Source organism: Apteryx rowi, unplaced genomic scaffold, assembly GCF_003343035.1.
Source record: "Apteryx rowi isolate R43461 unplaced genomic scaffold, aptRow1 scaffold_527, whole genome shotgun sequence".
NCBI lineage: Eukaryota > Metazoa > Chordata > Aves > Apterygiformes > Apterygidae > Apteryx > Apteryx rowi.
In genome coordinates this window covers 490,940-517,762 of record NW_020450791.1, presented here as the reverse complement: position 1 = coordinate 517,762, position 26,823 = coordinate 490,940, and the positions used below count along the sequence as shown (strand labels likewise).

General features: G+C 44.0%; 1 non-coding gene across 1 annotated transcript; it reads right to left on the bottom strand.

Moving 5' to 3' along the window:
* Positions 1-19,637: 19,637 nt before the first annotated feature.
* On the bottom strand, positions 19,638-19,795 carry LOC112973137. Its single transcript, XR_003255901.1, has one exon. It is a non-coding gene; the product is annotated as a U1 spliceosomal RNA (small nuclear RNA).
* Between the last annotated feature and the right edge of the window lie 7,028 nt (positions 19,796-26,823).

Sequence of the window (26,823 nt, the reverse complement as noted above, 5' to 3'; positions counted from 1 at the left end):
TGTGAAGAAGGGGGAGCAATCAGTCTAGGCCAGAGGGCTGCAAGTAACAATCCCCTCCCTTTGAGAAGCTTTTTTTTTTGAAAGCGTCTCTTGCAACAGGCACTGTAATGTCAGTAAGGAAAGGGACAGCCCAGAGAGGCTGGTGGAATGGAAGAGAAGGATGGTGAGATGGGAGTCACAGGAGAGAAAAGGGAAGGGATAAAGGGAAATTGTGGGAGAAAAAACGGTGTATTTTCATGGGGGACACTAGTGCCTTGCTCCTGGGTGAGTCAGGTAGAATCACTGAATCGCAGAACAATGTAAGGGTGGAAGGGACCTCTAGAGGTCTCCAGTCCAACCCACTGCTCAAAGCATGTCCATTAAATCAAGCGTCTCAGTTCCTTGTCCAGTTGAGTTTTGAGTATCTCCAAGGATAGATATCCCAAAACCTCTCTATGCCCCTGTTCCAGTGTTTGACCAGCCTCGTGGTGAAAAAGCATTTCCTTAGTTGGAAATTTGTGTGTCCCACCTTGGATCTGTTGCCTCTTATCCTGTCCCTGTGCATCTCTGAGAAGAGTCTGGCTCCATCCTCTCTGCGCTCTCCCATTAGCTGTAGAGAGCAAGATCTCCCCTTTGCCTTCTCTTCTCCTAGGATGAACCACAGCCGCTGTCTCAGCCTTTCCTTGTATGTCATGTGCTCCAGTCCCCAATGATTCCGGTGTTCCTCCCCTGGACTCACTCCAGTAAGTCAATGTCTTTCTTGACCTGGAGAGCCCCAAACTAGACACAGTACCCCAAATGCAGCCTCACAATTTCCAAATAGAGACAATGCCTTCCCTCACCTAGATGGCTGCACTCTTGCTTATACAGCACAGCATGTGGTTGGTCTTCTCTGCTGCAAGGGCACGTTGCTGACTCCTGTTTTTTCTGCAAAGCTGCTTTCTAGCCAGCCAGCCTCAAGTCTACATTGAAACAAGAGAGTTGGGTCAGAGGAAAACAAAAGTGAGGAGCAGTAACAAGAGAAGAGAAAGGTCACCACAACAGCAATGAAGAAGTGAGCACCATTATTATGAAAGCTGACATGACTGGAGTCTGAGTAAGGCAGCAATAGGAGAAGTCTGTGAGAGTGGCAGCCAAGGTGCTGATGTAGTTCCTGCCATGASGATGGGAATGATATTTCCAGCAATATCCTGGGAACTAAGTATTCCCCTTTCCGTCATTTTTATCAGGGATCTCAGCGCCTAACTCCCTTAGACATCTTTAAGAATCCCAGCTTAAGTTTTCAAGAGCACTTACTGTGGTGATGAGACCAGAGCATGGTCCAGTGTTTCTACCAAGTTCCTACTGTCTGACATTAAAGCAAGTCATGACTAGCCTGCTTTTGCCCACAGCAAACACATTTTGCCCACATTGTCTGGGTAACAACTACATGCTAAATGGGTATTGGATTCTGCTCTGCAGTTAACCAGGTGCACTATGGATCAGTCCTTCCTTCCTCTCTTACAGGAACAGCAAGTCCTGTGCTATGAACCCTCCTCCTTGCCAGAGGCTGCTGCAAAGTCTGCACATGATGCTTTGATGAGGGCCATAGTGTGCAGTGTGTGACCAATGGCACAGAAAACTAGAGGTCCTTGAAGCACTCTCAGCATCATCCAAGACACCTCAGGCTTGATCTGCTAAAGGCCTTCTTCACAAAGTTACTGGGAACTGTGGGTTCATTTTCCTTCTGCACATGTTACGCAGAGATTTAAATATTTAGGACTGGATTTTTCTGGAGCACTAGAGTAAAGCATCTTCAGTGACCTAAAATAGAGACATGATTCAACACATTTGAAAAATCTGGCCTGGAGTTTATTCTGCAAAATGACTGGAATTATCCTTTGAAACATTTCCTTGTCAGAGGTGCCATGTATCATATAGCATTTCAGCAATATATATGTTTTCAGTCAAATAAAGAATGAAAATATTAATTCCAGAGCTAGAAGATCATAAGAGGTGGCTTTCTAAGCCCCCCCTACAAAATGAACAGTGGACTAGTTGTATAGAAAAAGTCAATCTTCTTTGAAAACATCAGGTTATGGTTTTGGTTTGTTTTTTTGAGCTTCTGTATAAAAGCTTTTTTAAGACTTTTCAGATCCCTGGATAGCTGTTTAAGAACTGAGCCTTAAATTCTGTCAGAGTACCTTAATACTGAAGGCCAAAATTAAAATATTCTCTGTAACACTACCCTTAAGAGAAACTGTTCAATTAAGTATGCTTTTCTACTAGCAATGTCTTAGTTTAACTGGAAAATAAGTCCCAACTTAGCAATTGGTAAAAGATGGCAAACTTTAGGAATTATATTCATTTGCTACAGCAGTTCTATAAACCTGTCTACATATTAGGAAGGAATGTATAGTGATACACTGGGCTGTTTCAGAAAATGGATGCTTATGACAAGTAGAAAAGAGGATGAAGTGCTGAAACCCGCCTCTGTAGCTGGAAAGTTTTCCATTTCATTTCAAATTTTGTTTGGAGAAGACTGCATTTTGAAGCTGTTTCAAGTTTCCAGTCATTTACAACAGGCTATATTATTCACAAGAAGGTAGTAAAAGAGGGAAGGAATATGATTTCTCCATTTTACTAAAGGAATAATTTTAACAATATCTTTGTTGATGATGCCTAAGTGATGGCAAGATCCCAGGGCTCATCACAATCCTAGGCCATGGGTCCAAGATATCTCCACTTATTTCTGATATGTGTTCTAGCCCATTTAAGCTACACACAAACAGGCAGGAGTTAACCCCAGGAAAAAAAAAGCTGCGCTAAACAACCAAAGAACATTTTTCATGAGCAAACAGAAGCCTTTTGTCAAAGGAGGAGGAAGAGGAAAAAAAGCAGGGAACCTGCAAAAGCATCTGTATTCCCCCAAATTTGTCTTTTTTTCCAGCTACAACAATGCTTTACCTTTCCTGACAAACTGTGACTCAGTTAGTTAAGAGCTTTCCAAAGTCCCGACAAGTACATACAGCTCCATCCCTAGTGCCTTGGCCCTGAACATGTCACATTCTGCGTTTGGCAGCTGAGTTGACAGTGAAGAGCAGCAGGAGTTCAGACTGCTCTCTCCTGAATTCTGCTGCATTGGCTGATATCTGTCCCCCCTGCAGGTAGGGAGCCTGCTGCTCTACCAAGCTGTTCTCTCCCTTTTGCATCCTAGATCCTGCTCTATAGCATCTCTAATTAGTACGACGGGAATGTCTTCCCAATTCCTGTTCACTCAGTTTATGAAAGCAAGGCATTTCCGGGGAAGGACTGCATTCCTGCTTTCTTTCCTGCCTTTTATATAACCCATTCCATGTCTCTCTTTTAAAGAGCTCTGTTTTTTATTCAGTAGAATTGTGACTTTTTTTGTTCTTCCAATTATAAGAACCCTACATTTGATTTAAACTTGATAATTAAACTGTGATATAGCAAAGGCCTTAACTGTGTGACCCCTCTCCCCCCTTCCCCCAACTGAAGGCAATAAGTATGAGGCATGCTGTTTTGGGCCTTAAAAATTTGTGCCTTACTTGTGTCCAACACTGAGAAACGTACAGGGAGGTGGAGAAGTCGATAAGTAGCTAATTCATCCTTTGGTACTAACAGAACAGGATTGTGCTTTCCCTCATGCACCAGATTGCCTATAACACATCCAGGTCTGGCTTCTCTGCTGTCTTCAACCATAAGAGGAACATGAACATACCAGATGCCCAAGAAGACTGAACTGGTCACTGATGCTGCTATGAAAGTGTATTGTATCCTTTGGCTGTTAGAAATTCTGGATCATGAATGTTCATGTATGCTCATGTTCCTTTTCAAGGTCAAGATATTTTTCACTGTTCTTACTATCCTTGAGAACAGTTCCAGGTTACACGGGTCCGTTTTCCTCTCTTGCCATCAGTGTCTTTTCAAACTAAGTATAATTTAACCATAGAACAAAAACTGGTGGGATCTCTCCTGCCTGGCAGCAGCCAGGAGACAAATACAGGGAACAATATTCAGGGGAGGCAGTTTGGATCCATCCAATTCACATTTCCAACCACCTGGAAGATCTGGTCAGCCTCGTACAAGTCTACAGCTTTGGCAGGGGGGAAAAGACGACCTTAACTCACTTCCTTTGAGCTGTATAAAAGAAGTGACCTATAATATCACCACAGGACTGACGATGTGATTCTGTGTTGCCCCTTCTACTTTTACCTTGTCTGTTTATTCCTCCCCTGATTCATTGGGCAACAAAAATACTGTGCAGAGCTAAAGCAGTGGGTCCAAGGTGAATGCAGGTCTTCACACTTGGCAGGGATGATCAAGGGCCAGTGCTGTGGGAAAGCCCAAGCTGACTTGCAAGCCAGTCTCATCCTTTTTCATTCATGTTGGAATTTGTCGCTCTCAACGTGCCAGTAACTTTCTGCCCTTTCTGTCCCCACCCCCAGCATCAAGTGCTTGGTTCTGACAGAGCCTCTGTGACTTCGAGAAGGAAAACACTGATGTGCCAGCAATTACACTGACGATATAGATAAGTTGACACCATGGAGGACCTGGTCTTGAATTCATGTGCCTTATTCTCTAACACTTTGTTCTTGGCTGCCAGGAGCAGAGGGTGTTATAGAGATATGAGTAGCAAGTCAAACAATGGGAGAACCTGGTGATGGGGAAAAGGCTCAAAAGTGGCCTAAAAGTGCTTTATAAGCCATTAATCCAGTCCAGGGGAAAAAGTATTTGTTTATCTTTCCTCAGGGCTTCACAACACCCAGCTCTAAATGTCACTAACATGCAGAGGAACAGGAGAGACCATAACGCTCAGAAAATATCCCCATTCACTACGTCAAGCTCTTCCAGCAACACATCAAAAAGCTCTTCACTTTCATCAAAACCAGCCAGCCAGATCTCCACGGTTCAGGATCAAGCCCTGCTGGACTTTGTCTCCATCACTAGATTGGCCCCAGGAGAGTCATCAAGTCCTCAACCATTGGAGCAAAGAAATAAAAATTTAGCAACATCAGGTTCCAGCCCACTCAGTGCAAGAACAACTCCAGCATCTTGCCCAGCCAGCCCCAGGCTCAGTCTAACACCCAGCTCAGCCAATCCACAGCAATACTCTAACTCCTCTCCAGTCAGTCCAGGGATCAATGCAACTTCCTTCTATTCCTTTTGTCCTCACACAGCACAAAACTTACAAGCTTCAACATCAGACCACACACTGACCCCAACCAGGAAAAGCACAAGGCCTCCAACAACAATGACTCCTGAAGATAGTTCCCAGTCTCCTGACTGTTCTAATACTGAATTAAAGACTACAGGAAAGGGTTTTGAATCAGACCTGGAAGATCCTGATCATGAAAGGTATGTATTGAGATCATACCCATGTTTAAGTCACCACATAACTCAACGTGGTACAGGGTCATCTAACAACCTCTCATCAAATGTTTTAAATACATTTAGTGATTTAAAAGTTCCCAGTATTTGTTTTCTAGTAATGATTGTATGTTCCCACTAAAACCTGTTCTCTGAGAAGCAAAATATCATATTTTCCATACATTCCTTTGGCTATCCAGACCTGATTATAGACCATATCTAGAGCAGATTGTCAGTCTCAGCTCCTTAAACAGGGCACAGTTTTAAGGTGGTCTCATATCCTTTCAAATGAGAAAATGCACCCCTCATTACACTAGTCACAGCCATGTGGGAAGCAGAATTGTCATAGTACAACTCACCCCCCAACATCATTCCTCCTTTATCCTCTAATGGGCTGATATTGTTGTCATTCAGTGTTGGGCTTCCAGGTGAGTCTTAGGGAACAATGCTCCCCATTCAAGTGACACCAGTACCCCAAATCCAAATGTCACAACAAAACTGCTGTGTTTGGCTRTAGTCAGAATAGAAAGGTGTAGCCTCCCTCTATGGAGGGAAAGGAGTTTAAACTAAATGCCAATATTGACATAAAGGCAAAAAAGCCCATAAACGCAGTCTGGCCATTGGAAAAAGCCTCTCGATTAACAGCATGATCAGGCTCTGGAAGAACCTCCTAATCACAGTAGTAGCAGAGAAAACCTGCTGTTACTGTAAAGTCTGACAAAGAAGATGCGGAGATGGTATTCAGTGACATGGCAGGTTCTAAACCTCAGATTCTGGGATCTGGCCCCAGCAAGCTGGACTGATTTCACCCCAGTGAGCCTGTGAATTCCACACTACATCTGCCACTTCTTTTCTTGGCAGGAGGTTTGTAACTGCAAAGGAATTCCAAGCCATGGAGAAAGAACTAGAAGATGTAAGAGAAGAACTGAAATGCTTGAAGTGGAAAGTGACACATTGGTGAGACCGTGCAGCCCCTGGCAGAAGATAGCAAGCGTTACAACGGCTACACCCTGACTGAGCTCAAGGCAATGGTGCAGTTTGAAGATGATCCTTACAAAGCTGCACACAAAATCCTAACTGTGCTCTTCAGTGATGTATACTTGCTACAGCACTCAGTCTCTGAACAGGCCTGCAAATCAAGATCTCTGCCCAAGCCCAAAATAGACCCCGAGTTGTACACAGTGTACCGTGACATTCTGAAAAGCATATTCCCTGGAATTAGCAGTCAGACCTTGAAGGAAGAGACACAACACGTGCAGAAAAGGACCCAGAAAGAAGTGCAATAACAGCAGAGTCCACAAAATCTTCTGCAAAAAGAGAAGTCTCTGATGATTTCTGAGCACTGAACTGTGGCATGTAAAGTTAGCTGGGTCTATCCCTTCTAGGTAGGAATTTTTCTGTAAACACATTGGTGAGCTCCGAGCCCTTCATGTCACTCTTACCTGATGAGACAGGGTGGGCAGATGTTTTGCATACTTTCTACATTTTTGAAAAAATTTGCCCCCTTAGTGTCTCTTTCAATATATGGATGCACCCTTGTTTCCAGTAACTACAGTTGCTGCCAAAAGAAGCCAAAGGCATTGTGTATGCAGGCAAGGGCCTTCCCCCACCCCAAACAGACCTACCAACCAGCATCTGGCTAGTTTCTATTTTCTAGAGTGTATCATTCATTAAAAGACATTACTTGTTAGAAAATTTTGCCTGTCTTTTTTTTTTTTTTCTGTCTAAAAATACCTTGCACATCAAATCAAACAACAATCGTAACTTGGACACACAATAGGATGAGACCTGGCCATGCAGCAAACCACCCTCCCCTGCCCTCCTGCATCATGGACTGCATGGGAAGAAAAGCAGGGCGCACAGGCTGGTCAAGAGCTGCAGTGCACTCATACAGGTCTCCATTCTAGGTAACTGAGGGGCCAAGGGTACAAGGGTGTACAATATGCCCCTAAGTCAGTTCAGATATGATGGACATAACAATCCACCACTGGAACAGGTAAAGGTAGGAGTCTGTGACTTCCATCTTTCCCAGCCTCTGGTAACTGAGCAGACAGAACAGCTCACATAGGCTGACAACCATGCTCTGTCTTCGTGTGACAATGGTGCTCCTCTGGTGCGTGTCTTCCCTGCTCAGTGCTGGTTATCCATGCCACCTGTTTCACATAACAATCCAGCATCTGGGACATGTATGACAGAGGCCCAGGTTCTTGTGTTTTATGTATGTTAGTGCATATCTGTGTGAGATCATGCACTTTTAGTGGGCAGTGACATTCACGGACAAATACTGCTCGATTGCAGTCAAGCTCCTCTACCTTCATAATGCCAAACGTGCAGTATAACAACGCTGTCACTCATTGCTGTGCTTGAACAGCAATTTATGTATTGAAAAGGCTGTCTCAGACCTGAGTTGCACAGCCTTAATTGAGGGAGAGCACACATGCATGTTCTTTATCCAGAAATCCTTGATACAGCAAACAAGGAATGACGAGGTTTGGTCTTTCCACTTACTATTAGTATTTCTGTGTTCTTCCCTACCGTCCAGGGTGTGGCTTCACAGGCCTCCGTTAGAGTCCTATCTCACAAATAAATAACTCCACACTCTCTTGACAGAACAGATAATACAGCTGCTGCTATCAGACTGCCTCTCTACATGATCATGCCATGGCTATGGGGTACGCTTTCCATGCTCAGCACTGCAGCCATTTAGAAACAGTCTTCCATAGTAAGAGGAATCTCAGTCCCTGGTTCTGTGCTGCTACCTTGCAATCAGCAGCCCAAAGCATGGCAAGCACCTCCTGCGACCAGGCCTCTGCCTCACAGTAGAACAGTTGGAGTGCTAGAGTATTTATTAGCCTGGCTGTTGATTCATGGGCAAAAGCACAGTGTGCGTCCATGAAATGCAAATATTCCTCCTAATGGATACAGACTGGATGGACATGATTCTGGCATTCCTTCACTGAGACGTTCCTCTATTGTCACACCACCCTTCATTCCTTTTGCTTAGCCTGTACTCTTCACGTCCCTCCGTTCAGGACCTCATACACTCCAGAAACTCATGATGAACCTGCTCCTAACACTGGCCTTATTGACTAAGTACTGCTTGGCTGGGGGAAAGCCCTAACCATCCCTATGCCATTTTTCCTGCCTTTGACTGTCCCTTAAACCAGATCAAGTTTTGCTGGGCACCATCCACCAACTGCTGCGTGAGCACTCGCTCTCTCCTTCTGCTCACCTTCGTTAGCCCTGGCCCTACACACATCTGCTTTGCTGTATTTGACTATGAGAACCCCACCAATCCCCCAGACCATAAACTAAGTTGGAAGTTGTTACCTACCCAGAAGCAAATCCTATTTCCACATGTTAGCATGGTCACTTGTAAGAGGTGTCACAAAAGGCACTGCTTGGATATTGGAATGCTCACCCTCCAACAAGCACTTGGGAAGTTCATGGGAATGAGGACTTGTTAAAAGATGGTTGAGTGTGGTAGCAGAAAGCTTCTTCCCTAAAATAAAATTGACAAGCTTGTGTAGCAGCCATATTCTACCTGTTAACGCCTGAAATAGGTCTGACCACAAACTAGAGAACAAGCAAGCAGCTTTTAACTCTGTGGCGATGTAATGCCTACGCACAACTGCTGCCAGTGGCTCAGGGCTCCCTGCTGCTGTGGACACCATTTGGAAGCCAGGGGCTGAGCCACAGGAACAGAGAGAGAATTGATTTTAGGGCAGGATTATACCAAAATTGGCTCTTTGACTCCCTGAGTCAAGGAATCCATTTTCAAGGGGGAAAGGTTTCTCTGCAGGATCACCTACATTAGACTCATTCCCTGACTGAGCTGCAAAGAGCTAACAGTCCCCACTCACTGCGAAGCCGCTGCCGAGGGGGAGGACACAGCTGGGAAATTTCAGACAGACCTGGACACTAACAGGGCCTGGATCATGAAAAGCACAGACAGTCAGTGTCAGTGTCTAGGACCCACCAGCAGACATACCTGTGCATCAGGGGCTCATGTTCCTTGGTGATCATGCTACAGAGCTGAAAGATTGGCTCCTTGCAAAGGCCCCTCAAGGCGATCATTGCTGTAGAGTCTTCCCTGAGGAAAGAAGGCCACTAGTTATGGAGGGAACAGAGGAAAATGGCTCTGGAGGTCCTCTGTCCCCAGCTGGGATGCAGCAAAGAGCAACAGATGAACAACAGTTTGTCCATCAGGTTCTGCTCATGGAGCAGGAGATGTATGCACGGCTCCAGGCTACCTCTGACTGCACTTGACAGGACTGGAGTTGTAGGCAGTTTTGTAAAGAACTGGTGAGGTGGAGGGATGTCCTTGTGTTATTTTGCTCAGTACCGATGGAAGATACTGCTTCCCTGCCCTCCTGGTTCACTCCTCCCCTTTCACAGTGTCATTGACACTTCCTAGAAGCAGTCACTCCCCTGATCCCAACTGGCAAATACTTCAAAAACCACAGCACATCTCTCCTGCACATTGCTGCTGTTTTCCTTGCCAGGCTACTGAGTATGGCAGGACAGGCAAAAAGCCACCTTTGGGTTCAGCCTGCCCTTCCCTGCACTGGATCACAGGATATGATCTCCTTCTTAATAATAATGGGGAGAAGGAGAAAACGCTTGACTTAGAAAAAATAAATAAAAACAGATCATTCCCAGTGTCGCCATGGCTCAAGAACTCACAGGAGGATGGGAAGGGGCAGTACACTCCAAGGACTTGCTCTGCATTTCTGGGCTCTCCTACCCCAAGGGATTCTCGGATTGTTCTGACATTTGTATAAGAGATGCTATTTGTCTTTCAGCCTGCTGTCTCTGTATTGGTCTCTGCTGGGCTCATGGAACAGATTAAGCTCCTTCTTTCTAGCAATTCATTTTCCTTATGAGCTGATCTATGGAGCCTGGCGCAACACTTGGCTCATTCAGGTTCTCTGTACCCCACTACAGCTAGAATCTACACTGCCACGTGGCAAATTACCAGGTAGCTACAAGAATACACAAGGGTTGTACACAGTGCAATCCCTGGGGGCAGTCACAACACTGAGGCAAGGGCCCGGTGAAATAATGCGATGAAATAGCCTCCACAGGTCAGCACAGAGGTGAGCGTAGGATGGATGCAGCCTCTGGAAATGCAGGGCCCTGTCGGAGCAAATCACACACCCCAGTGAGCCCTACAGGGGATTATGACAAATTTTCTGGAAGGCTGTGTGCACAGTGGAGAGGATGTTGGTGTCTCACACAAACACACACTTCTACAAGCATTTACGTCTGTTTTCATGGCCTTTTAGGGTAATAAAATGCAGCACTCTTGTTCAGATAGGATAGAAATGGGCTGGCCCTCCTCTGACAGCGCTCACATACACACTGCTCCAGACACATTTTTCTATGACAGACCAGACCCTGTCTCTTTCAGAGGTTTCTCTTCAGAGCTTTCCACACTTTTAAGTGGACGTGGAACTGGACAAAATATAAACAATGTATGTATTAGCAATATCAATCTTCATAAGCTGTAGTTGCCTACCCTCTCTGCCCATAAAATCTTAATACAGCTGATCCTATAAGAACAGCCTCTGTTCATGAGACCAGACAATATGGTCAGACCCTCTTATTGCCTTGTATTCCTCATGTCTTCTAGTAGTAAGTTCTAGCACAGGTCTATGAATTACTTATATTAGCTTTGTGTCATCATGGACAATCCTATCAGACATTGGCCATTCTGGGGCCCTTTCAGGTTTCAGTGTCATCCTTCTTCTGGATATGGTTTGGTATGAATCACTCCCACTTATTTTAGAGATCTGCAGTATGTCTTTTACCTTGACATTGATAGTTTTTAGCAATTCCAGTGGAGCTTCCAGATTAACCAGATTCAACTAGAGCTGGCCAGTCTCGCCAGATGATCTTCCGTATGTTATTTTCCTACCGTTTTTTTCCTGTCACCACCTTCCAACTAGAATTTATCAAATTTCATATTTCCTTGAGCAACTTACATTGAAGAGCCATGAAGATGATTAAGAGACTGGAGCATCTGTCATAAGAGAAGAGGCTGAGAGAGCTAGGACTCTTTAGCATGCAGAAGAAAAGGGGATAGAGGGGATCTTATCAATGTGTATAAATATCTGATAGGATAGCGTAAAGAAGATGGAACCAGACTCTTCACAGTGGTATCCAGTGAACAAACAAGAAGCAGTTGGCACAGACTGAAATACACACTTTTTTTTTTGTGCATTTCAAATACACAAAAAACTTTTTTACAGTGAAGGTGGTTGAACACTGGAACAGATTGCCCAGAGAGATCAGAGAGTTTCCATCCTTGGAGAAATTCAAAATCCAAATGGACAAGGTCCTGAGCAACCTGCTCTAGTTGACCCTGCTGTAAGCAGGGGGTTGGACTAGGTGATCACCAGAGGTCCTTTCCAACCTCAATTATTCTGTGATTCTGTGATCTCCACATTCCCCTATGATAGTGGTAGGTGCTCCATTTTCTCAATGAAATAGAGCCAGAAGCTCTCATTTCCCCAAACTCACATTCTCCTGCTGCGCAAAATTGTTGTCTGCTCCATTATTTGCTCTTTTGCTGATGATGAAAGTCACCTGGCATCTGCAACTTCTGAGCCCTAGCATCCGTCCCCTGTGGCTTACCTGCAGTAGCAGCCCAAACGACCAACTTTAGGGAACATTTGAAAAGGGCAACAGCACACACCAACTACATTTGTGCTTTACAGACTCCTTGCTTGATTCTTTTTCCTCCACTGCATTTGTACCTTTAAGACAGCTCTGCCTCTGTAAGGATGGTCTCTTCTTGCACTGCAGCACTTGAGCTACCTCACCTGCTTTTTCTCAGGTGGCTCATTGTCAGGGAGCTCATTTTGCTGGTTACTTCCTGTGGTTTGTATCCCTGTGCTTTACGATGTTCTCTCATCCTTTCCTAAGCCTTTACCTAGGTTTGCTTGGAGAGAGAACCACAGCCCTCTTCCCACACATCCGAAAGACACTTCCTGTGTCCAGTTTATTTTCTCTCTAGCTGGCCATTCCTAACACAATAACAGGGTGAGGGCTTGAATGCTTACATCCGTAGAAAGATCCGTTCTGTTTGGAGAGTAACAAAATTGAGTCAGCATACCTATTAATAAAGTCGCAGCATCTTAAATATGTGGCTGTGAAAGCAATTGTTTGGCTTTCAAGTTTAGCATCCTGCTCTTGCCAGAAATATGTCCTGTTACAAGCACACCCTGTCTTAAGACTTTAGGTCTTTCTGCCTGGTATTCAGACAGAAAGGCAGTTACTCAGTCCTATTACTCTGACAAGCAAAAAGATTCAGCCATCATTCTTCTTGGACAATTCATACCGATTTGCTCTGTGCCTACACTGCTCCTTAGTCTAAATAATCCTTCTCCCAAAATGTTGCCACCTTCACCTATATAGAGGCAGACAGAGAAAGCAATCAGACACAGTGAAAAACACCAAAATAGTCCATAAATCCATGTTGCATTTTATCCTATTCTACATTTAACTATATCACATTTTTTTTCTTGAACATGTACTTTCAAGTCTGAAGAGCCAATACTAGACCAAATGATTTTTCTTTCAACTATAGATATTACATTCATTATTCTCCAGTCATACCCAGTTGTAGAGATTCATTAGTATAACACTCATTCAAGTAACATGCACTGTTCTGTATTCATCCCTAAATATAACTTGAGGACCTAAGAGCCACTGCACAGGTTAGACCAAAAGTCTATCTTCCCCAGTGTCATCTTCTAGGAGCAGATGCCTAGTCAGAAGTGTAAGGACAAGAACGCTTTTCCCAGCTTCAGGCAATCTGTAGCTTGTACTGATTGATTGAGTTATTTAAGCAGCCTATTAACATTCACCATGCTGTGGCTTAGTAGGGTTCAGCCGGCTGAATAGATTCTACAGCAGATAAGTTATGTTAAACAGAGGGTCCTGATCCATAGAAACACAGAATAATTTATGTTGGAAAGGGCCTCTGGAGGTCATCTGGTCAAATCCCTTTTATCAGACAGTCTTCTAGTAAGACAAACTAATTAATAAAATTTGTGTTGCAGAAACTAAACCATGTAATACTATAAAAATCTGACCAAAAAAAAAAAAAAGAGAGAGAGAGAGAAGTCATGCAAATAACCTGCACTGGAGTTACTTGCAGATCCACTCTAGAAAACCTGAGGAGTTTTCTTCTCCCAGAAGTGCTATGTGGGGGATCATCTATGAATAGGCTAAATATGCTGTAGGAGGTTGATTTAAATCTGCATCATTGGATAAAGAAGATAAATGGCATAGTTTCTATAATGCTATTATGGAGGGTCCTTTACTGTGTATGCTTAGATCTACATACATTGCCAATTCATTTTTCAGACTTTTCATGAATATTTATCATGTGTAATTACAGTCAAAAATGGTCATTTAATCATACATTTTATGACCTTATGGTTACCCCTTCATAGTGTCAATAATAATACTCTTTCATTAGGTGAAAACTTTATGCAAAACAAGTCCACTGGCCCTTCTGGTTTATGACTTAAAACATAACAGAACTATAGTTTTAGGCAACTGTCAACATTGGTTTTATCTTTATATTCATTACTAGCATCATCTTTACTGAAATCTCAGTCACAACAGTTTGGGCCATATCCTAGATTACAATTAATCCCTTCCCTGTTCTTCCTACATGAACGTCTGCTTCCCCGCACTTGTTCTCTATTCATTTATATACCTAATTCCCTTTGCACAGTTCAATTCAACTTGACTTTGGTAATTTTCACACTAAATTTACAATCTTTGACTCCCAAGGAGAAATTGCCCTTGGAGCCCCTTTTCCATTTCTTATATTTATATGCTCCTACAGGTGATTACTTATTCACCATGATTTGGAACCCTCCTGGGCATCTCCTCCCCCATGGAGTTTTGACAGGCAAACAAGTGTCCAGCAAGTAGAAAGGCTATAGAAAAGAAGTGGACAATTTGGAAAGCAAGTGAACTTAAGACAGAATACTGGAGAGAACTGCTGGATTTTGCATTTGAATTTGCAGCTCAATGAGACAAGCAGGTTTCTCTCTGTGATCCAAACCTCAAACTCCTAGGAAGAGACAACTTGAACACCTACTGCAAGCTTCATGTAGCAAGAGCCCTGATACCGAGGCACCAGTCCGTGCCACAATTAGGCCAGAAGAGGAACTGAAGCTTGTGCTCCCACTCTTACCTTGCAGCAAGTGGAAAACACAGTCTTGCCAAGCTGGAACTCCATTTTATGTCCCGTTTGAATAACCATTGCTGAGCTTAGACTGAGCATAGCATGTGAGTAGACAAAAAAGACCCCTTTTATTCCCATACCATTAGCAGATCACCAAGCTGCAGATCTCCCTAGGGCCCTACTGCTCCTCCCACAGGAGAAGACTGACACTGGGAGATCCTGAAGGACTCCAGATCTGGATATACGAGGACAGAATGTGCATTGATGCAAACTAGATCTTAGCTTCTTGCAGATTTACTGTGAAGAGTACATTTTCTCAACGTCCCAAAGAGTGTGATTAAAATACATATCAAAGCCTTGCTGGGTCAGTGGGTTTTGATCAGATCCCAGTGTTTTGTGTTAATATTCAGAGATACATTACCATCCCAGGGAGATGAATAATAGGAGCTATTTTATTTCTCTGACAATATTAAACATAATGAATAGTCTTGCTATCATCCCACATTCTTCTCCATGAATTCTGACCACAGACAGATCTCCTGTTGGTAATGGAAATGTCAGTTTGATTCATCTGCTCACCAACAAACCTTACCAAATAATTTCCAGCATAAAGCAAGCCATCCAAAAACATTCATTTGGAAACAAGCCAGAATCAACATTCATTGCAGAAAAGTTGTTTTCATTGTTTAGGTTTATACTATTTCAGTGAGCTTTTCTACTTACTTCCTTTTTAGTAATGCCTCCAGCAGACCAGGAGAGTAAATCAGATCATAAGACTTCTGCTAATCCACAAATATGAAATTATAATTGGCAGACTCAATTTTTTATTATACAACTAGATGACAACAGCAAAGGTACCCTTTCTGCAGTGCCAGATCCATGTTGATCTAGGCCTTTAATCAGTGAGAGAGAATACAGATTATAATGTAGCAAAGGAAAAACTTTCACTATTAGGACAGTCAAGTACTGGAACAGGTTGCCCAGAGACATTGTGCAGTTTCCATCTTTGGAGGTTTTCAAGACCAATCTAGATGAAGCCCTGAGCAACCTCATGTGGTCTCCTAGCTGCTCCTGCTTTGAGCAGTAGATTGGACTAGAGACCTCCTGAGGTCACCTCCAACCTCAGTAACTCTTATTTTGTGATTCTATCATATGCTGTGCTGACTTGAGCTTGGTTAGCTTTTCCAAAAGGTCATTTTTATGCCAGTTCTAGCATCGTGTATAGCTTCTTATGAGTTTAAGTGCTGAATGTATTAATGTTGATATATTTTGCATTATTTCTTCGTCTGAATTCTTTATACCATCAAAAAAAATTGTCAGTCTGAAATATTCTGGATAACAAAGATACTCTGTTGCTCCTATGCAACAAGCTAAAAGGACTGATATTCAACCTGACATATATTAAATGAATCAAAACTGAATACCTGGTAAATTTTAAAAGTATATGTATTTGTGGTTCACACACAGATAAGATTTTGCCTACACTACTTAACAGTGTGATAAAAAATATACAAAATAATCAAAGAAGTTTATGCAGATCTTGGGGGACAGGTAAATAAATAACAGAAAATAAAAAGCAATCTGGATTGCACAGAAAGTTTTGCACCAACAAACAGGGAATCTCAAGACTAGTACATATAAAGTAAGATTTCTAAGAGCCAAAAATGCAGGATGGGAAAAATGGACTTTATCTTGGAAAGGAGTGGCTCTGAGAAAGTTTTAATGATGCAGCAGTAGACTGCTGGCTGAACATGAGCTCCCTGTTCAGCATTGTCTCATTTCAGACATTCACCAAATGACATTTTCCTTTTAAAGAACTATAGGGAGATCCATGGAGATCTATAAACAAGATAACTCTGCTAAGAGGACAGAGATATACTGTTTCGGCAGGCAGCAGTGTCCACAACTAGACCATGTTCAGTTCTGACATCCACAAATCAGGAATAGAAGATTCAGAGAAGAGTCGTGCAAATCACCAAAGGATTGGCAAGAGCACACCACAACTGAGCCTACACTATCGGACAGGGATGCCTCACAGTGTTCCCTGGTGCTGGTCTCTGAGCACTGTGGCCACACCTGGAGAAGCACCACAAGCTCAACTTTTCTAAGAGCGCACAAAGTCAGGGAAGTCCAGGCACTATCAGGTGATGTGTTTTCCTCCTGTCAAGTAGTAATGCTCATAAACCAAAGGAATGAGACAACATAGCAATAACATTAGAAATTATTTCAGCATCCTTCCCTCCCTGCATTGACTTAATGTTTGCTAACACTTAGCATGAAAATCCTCTTTGGCATCCTAAGTGTACCAAGCACAACTATACGCGTGTTCATGGAGCACCTTCTGTCCAAGACACCAGATATACACACACAGGGGATCTCCTACCCAGTAGCTTAACAATAAGAACATAACAATAGTTGCACTGGGTCAGATAAGGTCCACCTAGCCCAGTATCCTGCCTCTAGGTGGTTATTCCTCCCTAGGTGCAGGACTCTGCACTTGTCTTTGTTGAACTTCAGGAGATTCCTCTCYGCCCACCTCTCCAGCCTGTCCACGTCTCTCTGAATGGCAGCACAGCCCTCTGGTGTATCAGCCACTCCTCCCAGTTTGGTATCATTAGCAAACTTGCTGAGGGTGCACTCTGTCCCTTCATCCAGGTCATTGATGAAGAAGGTGAACAAGACTGGACCCAGTACTGACCCCTGGGGGACACCGCTAGCTCCACGCCTCCAACTAGACTGTGCCACTGATCACAACTCTCTGAGCTCTGCCATTCAGCCAGTTCTCAAGCCACCTCACTGCCCACTCATCTAACCCACACTTCCTGAGCTTACCTATGAGGATGTTATGGGAGACAGTGTCAAAAGCCTTGCTGAAGTCAAGGGAGACAACATCCACTGCTCTCCCCTCATCTACCCAGCCAGTCATTCCATCACAGAAGGCTATCAGATTGGTTAAGCATGATTTACCCTTGGTGAAGCCATGCTGACTACTCCTGATCACCTTCTTTTCCTCCACATGCTTGGAGATGGCCTCCAGCATGAGCTGCTCCATCACCTTTGCAGGGATGGAGGTGAGGCTGACTGGCCTGTAGTCCCCTGGGTCCTCCTTCTTGCCCTTTGTGAAGACTGGGGTGACATTGGCTTTCTTCCAGTCTTCAGGCACCTCTCCTGTTCTCCATGACCTTTCAAAGATGATGGAGAGTGGCCTAGCAWTAACATCCACCAGCTCCCTCAGCACTCGTGGGTGCATCCCATCAGGGCCCATGGATTTGTGGGTGTCAGGTTTGCTTAAATGGTCTCTAACCCCATCCTCCTCGACCAAGGGAAAGTCTTCCTTTCTCCAGACTTTCTCKCTTGYCTCCAGGGTCTGGGRTTCCTGAGGGCTGGCCTGAGCAGTAAAGACTGAAGCAAAGAAGGCATTCAAAAACTCTGCCTTCTCTGCATCCTTTGTCACCAGGGCACCCACCCCATTCAGCAATGGGCCCACATTTTCCCTAGTCTTCCTTTTGCTACTGCTGTATTTGAAGAAGCCCTCCTTGTTGTCCTTGACATCCCTGGCCAGATTTAATTCCAAGTGGGCCTTAGCCTTCCTCCTCGCATCCCTGCATACTCTGACAGCGTTCCTATATTCCTCCCAAGAGGCCTGTTCCTTCTTCCACATTCTGTATGCTTCCTTCTTCTGTCTGAGTTTTGCCAGGAGCTCCTGGCTCATCCATGCAGGTCTCCTGCCCCCTTGGCTTGACTCCTTACTCATAGGGATGCTCCGATCTTGAGCTTGGAGGAAGTGATGCTTGAATATTGAGCAGCTCTCTTGAACGTCCCTTCCTTCTAGGGCCCTAACCCATGCGATTCCTCCAAATAGGTCCCTGAAGAGGCCAAAGTTTGCTCTCCTAAACTCCAGGGTTGCGATCCTACTTAGTGCCCTGCCTCCTCCTTGCAGGATCCTGAACTCCACCATCTCATGGTTGCTGTAGCCAAGGCTGCTCCCGATCTTCACATCTCCAACCAGTCCTTCTTTGTTTGTTTAGTACGAGGTCCAGCAGCACACCTCTCCTCGTTGGCTCCTCCACCACCTGTGTCAAGAATTTATCACCAATGTTCTGCAGGAACCTCCGGGACTGTTTGTGCCTAGCTGTGTTGTCTCTCTCCAGCAGATATCAGGGTGGTTGAAGTCCCCCATGAGAACCAGGGCCTGGGATCATGAGGCTACTTCCAGTTGTCTGTAGAAGGCCTCATCAACTTCCTCTTCCTGATCAGCTGGCCTGTAGTAAACACCCACCACAGTGTCACCCATGCTAGCCTGCCCTTTAATCCTTACCCATAAACTCTCAACTCGCTCTTCATCCACCCCTAGGCAGAGCTCGATACATTCCAGGTGCTCTCTCACATAAAGAACAACTCCACCACCTCACTTTCCTGGCCTGTCTTTCCTAAAAAAGCATGTAGCCATCCATGACGGCACTCCAGTCATACAAGCTATCCCACCATGTCTTTGTAATTGCATTGAGATCATGGCCCTGCGACCACACACAGATCTCTAGTTCTTCCTGTTTGTTCCCCAAGCTGCGTGCATTGGTGTACAGGCATTTCAGGGAGGTGATCGAGCATGCAGGTTTCCCAGGAGGGATACAAGAGGATCCTCCATAGCCACATCCCATGCGCACTTCCCTGGCTGCATTCACCCGCTGGAGGCATCCTGGGTTGAGCCACATTTTGCCGACTACCCTGTCTCTATAACTCTCTCCTTCCCCCATCTTCCCTGGTTTAAAGCCCTCCTTACCAGGCTGGCCAACCTGTTGGCAAAGACATGCATGCCCCTCTTAGTGAGGTGCATCCCATCTCTCCCCAGCAGTTGTCAATCTTCAAACAGGGTCCCATGGTTGCAGAAACCAAAACCCTGTTGCCAACACCAGTGGCGCAGCCAGCTGTTGACTTGGAAAATCCATCTCTTCCTCCTCCCATCCTTCCCCCTCACTGGCAGGATTGAGGAGAAAATGACCTGGGCTCCCAGACCCTTGATCACCATCCCCAGAGCTCTGAAATCCTGTTTGATGGTTTCCAATTTGCCCTTAGTATCATTAGTACCCACACAAAAGAGCAAAAAAGATAAAAATAAACAAGCTTCCCTGAATTTGGGGAAATCGCAGGGGTCAGCACACCCAGAGTGCAAAGGATGAGCCTCACCCTGGGAAAACCACCTGCCTGATCATAGTGTCTCCCCTGCCAGGTAAGTAAGTATTCTGGCTGCTGTTTAATGAACATCTCTGCTATCAGGCAGAAAAGGAGAAGTCTTAGTGACAAGAATAAAAGGGCCCAAATGCTCCCACTCCATTGTCTTTACTGCAGTGGTCAGCTCTTCTCCCAGGTACAGCGCATGCCTTGGACAGAATATCAGTATCCTAAGAAACTTTCAGCAGTCAGAGCAGCTCTTGTCTTCCTCTACCCCTTGTTTCTACCACACTTGCTTTCCACAGGAGCCTGTAACCAACTCCTGTTTCAGCTCCACCTATACTGACTGGGATACACTTTGGAGATAAATCCAAGCCATAGGGCTCAGCTGGCCTCACATGCTCGGGAGGCAGCAGCTGAGCACTGGGCTCCTCCTGGCCCTTACAACGGCTCTGAAATGCAGTCTCAAAATCTAAAACTTGAAACCAAGAAGTCCTGTTTAGCACTGTATCTGCCTGCCTCCTCCAGGACCAGGAGACTTTAAAATAGCAACTGGCTTCTTTGCTGAGCAGAGACCTCACTATTTCTGAGTTTCTTTAACATTTTCTGACATTCAACTCCTAAACATGCTTACTTCAGCATGCTGGACTTTCAAAAAACCACCAAGAAACTCCTTTTCCAGTAAGATAAAAATCAGCTAAGGAATACAGGCAACCAAGCTCTGAAACAACAGATCAGATCTGAGTATGAGGAAACAATTGAATACAAGCCAATTTTATCTATTTAAGGTCTTGCCTTAGGTTTATGGTTCCCCAGAATGCCCTTCCTCTTGGCAAAACTGCACAGAATCTATGCACACTGACATTTTTGGAAGTCCAAAGAGCAATAGAGCAGCAACACACTAAGAATTTATGAGACAAGTTGATTTTAGTCACACAATGCAAAAACAGACCTTGAGGGAGTGAGAAGCTAAAGGCAGGACCTTACTGTGGTCTTGTTATGTAATCGGGATCTTCCCCCCCCCAAAAAAAGGAAACAGCATAGTTGGGGAAAGCTGCCAGCAGATCACAAGGTGGTGATTTTCCTCTCTTAATAAGAGCCAAAGCAGTGAGCTGTGGGTGGACAACTGTGCAGTGTTGGAAATTATAGCCCAGGATGGGAAGCTCCTATCTCATGGATCATTGGGATGGACAGTCCTTTCCTTAAACATGAAGCTAAGAAAGGGAATAGCTAGATCAAACAAAGGGTCTGTATCCTTGGTTTCCCCTTTTCCAGTAACTTCTAGGTCAATAAGAAAGAAGTTGCAATTTTCAAATTATTCCTTCTATTCCTAGATCTCAACACTCCAGCACTTCATAGGATCCTGAACCAGGGTGACTGGAGCTGATGCTGTTAGACAAAGAAGGAAAATTGATCTCTTCCCAGCAAGATTTAGAGGCCAGTGAGACAGGAAATTACTCCAGCTGGGCACTCAGTCCCCATCTCTCAGCTCTTCCTGCAGCTAGGAGATTCACTGTATAATTGCTTTCTTAGTCCACATTTTATCCTCAGCTGACAGAATTCCATTAGGGTGATACAAGCTGTGTGATAAAGGGATGTTTGTGTCTCACATGGGCTGTAAGTCATTTCTCGGTGAACAAGAATCCAGCAGATAGTCACAAAAATGGGCAAAGACACCCCCAAGCCATGAGCCCTCCTTCTCTTTCTCTGAACGGAATTAACCTCCATTTCTGCAGCATTTTTGAATGCATGTTAATCAAATGGACAGATGTGCAGCACCAGCACCCCTAGAAATGAGGGCCCAGTGCAAAAAGGAGCCACTGTGTTGTGATCACAGCTGAGGAGCTGGTGAACAGTGACAGCACAGGTCAAACAGCAAGTAGAGTAGGTATGGGTAACATGATGAAATGAATCTTGTGTTTTAATACATCTAAACACATATACCTAAAGAGCAAAACAGGTTGGTCACACCTGAAAGACAAAGGACGATGAGTCTGAACAGGACTCAGGACCATTTTGGAAGACAAGAGAAGCAGCCTTCTAAGCAGAATGATGCAGCTAAAAGAGACATGATGAAAAAGCTAAAAGAGTTTAAAAGAAAGGCACATCAAACACAGTAGTGTGCATATTAACAGTATGTATAGCACTAGTGAAGCCATTTCTAGGCAGTGTGTTAAGCTCTCGAGTCCATATTTTTTAAAGAATATTGGAAAGGATTCAGTCACTTCAGTATCTCTTATCAAGAGAGTGGCTCCTGCTAGAACTCAGCCTCCTGTATCAGCAGCCAAGAACATGGAGGCCAGCCCAAGGCACCCATATACAGTGTGTCTGCTCACACCAGAGCTGGTTTGGATTCGAACCACCCGCTGTATTCCCCAGGCCAGCACAGAGCCGCACCCAACAGTGATGTTAACTCTCTAGGCAAAAAACAGTTGGCAGGTTAAGAGCAATGAAAAGCTACTTCCTCACCTCATCAGTCAGGTGTCATCTCCAGGTGGAGTGGCCCCCCGGTTTCAAGCCATGCTTTGGGATCAGTTTGGGCCAGAAAAAGCAGACTAGCAACATATTTAGAAGTAGCAGTGGGAAGGAATTTTGGACAGGGACTTCTCCATTCCTGGGCTGCTCAGACTGATGGGCTACACCTGTCTCACAATAACCTCTAAAGTTGCAGATGCTCTTGCCACAGCTTAAGTTTCTCCTTGTTCCCAGGTTCAAAATGCAAGAGCAGAGAAATTAACAACATAAATGGAGCAGATGTGTTCCCACCACCCATTCCTACAGAGAGAAGATCAAAGAATGAAAAGTTGGAAGCTGAACAAAACACAGACTGTTACTGATGGTAAATCCACCTCATTTCACCACAAAATTTTTCACGGAGTRTAACCACTCGTCTTCTTTCTCAGTTGGTCTACACCCCAGAGCAGGAAGACAAATGTTTCTGGATTCCCTAAGATGCTTCTCTCTTGCAGAGGTAGAAGCAACTGTCTGAATCAAAAGGAAAGTAGATTTCCTCCCCTGCATGAGCCAGAACTGAGATGTCAATACAGCACTTTGTATTTGCTCCTACCTGACTTAGCAGTGAGCTTTTCCTGGCACTGTAAGAGAGTTTAAAGACTCAGCATTCAATCTCCCTCACCCATTACTCTCATCCTCATAGCATCGCTGGCAGTGACCACCATCTCCGGTCATTCCGGTGTGGACACAGCAGGTGGTGTTCAGAACGCACTGTTACCTGGTACTCCAAGACTGTGTCTGATCTCACAAGGCCCAAGCATCCATTCGCACTGCCAGGCTCCTGCAGGTGTTACAAATTTGGCACGCATCCCTGAACTGACAGGATTGAACACCACCGTGGGGAATGACTAACACCCCAGGATCCTGGCAAAAGCCCAGTAGGACTAGGAAATTTTATAGAAAATAGCATCAGCTAAGCAGCATGCTGAGGTGCAATTTAATGTCCAAGTCCTGACAGCCTGAGAACAGGTGAAAACTGAGTCAGTTTGACTTAGCTACCTTATGCAGCTCCTCAGCAAAACAGCTCGTACAGGCTCATCCTCAAAGAGCAGCAGGGTACAGCCTTCGGATCTTCCCTAAGGAGAAAGCAGCACAGATGAAGGACAGAAGCATGCGACACACGATCTAATTGACATCACAGACCTTAGAGCTCTGCAAATCCTCTCTGGGCTCATTAATAGAGGAATTTCCATGCTTTCTATGCTGCGCTGTTACACTGTCTTCATCACTTTCTTCATCCACAAAGCGGTGCTTCTCACCAGGAACTGCTATTTAAATCCTACTGGATTAAGCCACAGAAAGGCAGAAATTGAAAACTGAAGTTTTAGGCTGTCCCACACACCCTGGCTCTCCGATTCCACTGTGAAGATTATGAAAGTATTTTTATTTAAAATCTTTTTAAAATCAAAAGTATGCAGCATGAGATGTGATCCTTCGCAGATTATTTCTTTATCCTCTGCCCTTCTCACTATCATAGTGGAATAAACAAACTCACTTCTGTTATCTTGATGTAACCCCTTTAAAGCAAGGCACTAGAGGTAAAGGTGAGCAACTACAATGAATGTTGTTGAGTGGCCCAGAAATTGAACTGGGCTAAACCTAACACTTAATCATTTACTTTAATGGCTTAAGCAAGAAGTCATATTAATCCTTCTTTTTTCTCTGTCATGCTTTTGGCAATGTCAAATGACATGTGACTGCTGCCTGAGGATTATTCTTACTGAAACAGTGCCCGACATCGACTGGACTGCTCTGTGGGAATTCTTCTTGATTGCATGTTTACTTTTTCTCTATTTCCTCCTGTAAGTACTAGTCTGACATGAATTTACTTGTGACTAAGTATTGATAAGTAGGATAAAGTGAAAAATGGAATAGAACTTGATTTTTCCCCTGAATCACTAGGGAAATAAGTCTAGTATCCAGAGTAGTATGTCTGAGCGTATAGGGATGAGTAGGACACTTAATTATCTGTAGTTAAAGAGTCATTACATTTCAGATCTGATTAGGAAGGCAGAAGCTGACATCTCCTACCCTACAGAGATTAACAAAGCATTATCTAAACATCATGCTACTCTCAGTGTATGACTGACTAGAGTCAAGAACTTCATTAGGCCTTGCCTTAGTGACATGTCATCCCAGAGCATACTGAAGGCTGGCAAACCCTTCTTTCAGACAGAGACACTGCAGGGGAGAATGTTCCACAACTTAACCATTTTTGACAGTATTTTAAAAAGACTTACATGGTCCCTTCACAATTGTGGGGAGTTTCTTAAATGGGTAGAAGGAGCTGCTGTTCCTCTGAGCCCCCAGAGGTTATGAGAAGGCACAAGCCAGCACACTTCATGCCAGGCCAGCTGCACTACCTGTGGATTGCTGGAGGCAGAAGGCATGAAGCTGGCTGCAGTTACCAACTGACAAGAGAAGAAACATCAGTGGTAGAGAAGCAGACATGAAGAGTTGTGCCTTGTGCGCTGGATGGTGCAGTGCACAGAAGGAATGAAGTGACCAGCCACCTCCCTCCGACCGTCAGTTCAGAGCTCCTGAGTGAATTAGCCCTGGGCAGTAAAAGCTGCCCTAGTCTCTACTTCTGCCAGGTCTTCCAGCCACAGGTTATGAGGGCTGGACCATGAACATACCTTGACAAGGCCACTTGTTAATTCAGTTTCTGAAGACCATCCTCTTTATCTGCTATTGGAGACAGGGCTTGATGGTGATGCAGCATGGTGAGGTGGCATGCAGCCTTAAAATTCTTTTCATTTGAAGGTTACAGCCTTGTTCAGGACCCATTCGAGAACAACCATGTATTTTGCATCAGTTTACAAAACCTGGAGATATCTCACAGCACTAGGGCTGGAAAAACATTAGGAGTCTATCCCATAGGATGTGAGATGGTCTGGAATCAATCGGACGCAGAGAGCAGGGAAAGTCCTCTCTTCTCCTCATACCTTTTCTGGATCCATAAGAAGGGTGCTGTTCTGTACTGGGATGGACACGATGAGTTTCCCCAGATCCATTTCTCTCCAGGTTCAATGCAATTTTCTCAGAAAAAGAGACAATACAACCAGCCTCCTCTCATCTACAGACAGTGTATAGGGCAAATTTGTGATCGTGCCTTAAGTCTTAAAAGCCTTTCTATAGCCCCTCTTCTTCCAAGCACACACTTTTATATCTGTTGTTAGCCCTCTCAATAGCTTTTCATTCAGCTCCTCCTCCTTTCCTGTTTGGAGCTGTATCTAACAGCTATCTGGTTCAGAGCAAAAATTAAAGCTTGGTTCTTGGTAGAGTTATGCTGGTAACTGCACAGAGGGAGACAGTCCTTAGAACAGCAGAACGGGTCTTTTTGTCAGTGCTGTTTGGGAAGAAGCTTTAAACAGAGTAAGATATACTCACATACACTTGAGGTTTCTTGCTGGTTGTTGGGTAAACCTCAGAAGAAGATTTACTTTTTTGCCTACCTGGAATATGACAATCCTTGTTTTGATTCATCCAAACTCTACCAATGTTCTTCAGAGAAGTCTTGCACGTGCATTATTCAAATTCCACCTTATCATGATGGGTTGCACTTCCTATTCTAGAAAGCCTGGCAATGAAAGGAAGTACTAGCAGTTGAAGAGGTTCCACGTATTTAATAATTAGTATAAATGCCCCCTATGGCCAAGAGGCACTTTCATTCAGCTAGCAATTTATAGAAAATCAAGCTCTTAACCAAGCTTTGTAAAAGTGTACTTTATTTATATCTTTCAGTTTAACAGGAGAGCGTTTGTCATGCTAATAACTAGAATACTCAATAATTCAATTCCATAACTTTTATTGATTTTATAAAGAAATGTACATCTACTTAACATTTAGAAGTAAAAAGTGTTCTGTATTTAGTAAAAATATATATTTTGCTGCTTCATCAATGCACAGGAATCTGGGAAATGCATTGCTATTTTGGGTCTTTACAGCTTAAAAAGCAATAGCTACAAAGCACACTTTTTTATAAGCAAATATACAAAATATGCACTCCTGGTGTAGTATAGAAAGGCAACCAGTAGTTTTGACTGCTCTGTCAGGAGTTGCAATAGTGTATCTCTTTCACATCTAAAAGCATTCACTGATTTCAGTGTTTTCACTTCTCTCTGAAAACAGGGAGCTCCAAATGAGAAAGGAAGAATTTTTTCTATGGAAGAGATTTATAGGTTGTTATCACCAACAAGTTTTCAGTGAAAAGGACATTTGCATAGCTACAAATCCTGCAACATGATTATTTGGTAAGAGTTTTCAGTTATCTGACTACACATTCAGGTTATTTTGCGTTTTTAAAATGCAGTTAACCCTTTACCACCTACTAGTTAAAATACATTTACTGTTTCTCAAAGGGGATGATCTGTTGCTGGCAATAGATCTTGGTGGTGCAGCACAGTGGTATGCCCTTCTTGTTCRCATAACTAAGTGCAGGTAAAATAGGAAAGGAGAGCATTGCTCTATAGCAGGATGACTCTGAAGGATGTGTAGAGTGCCAGTGGATAGGACTTCAGACAGAGCACATTTCTGTTTTTTTCAGGATAGTGAAATAATGAAAGAAATCATTATTTCAC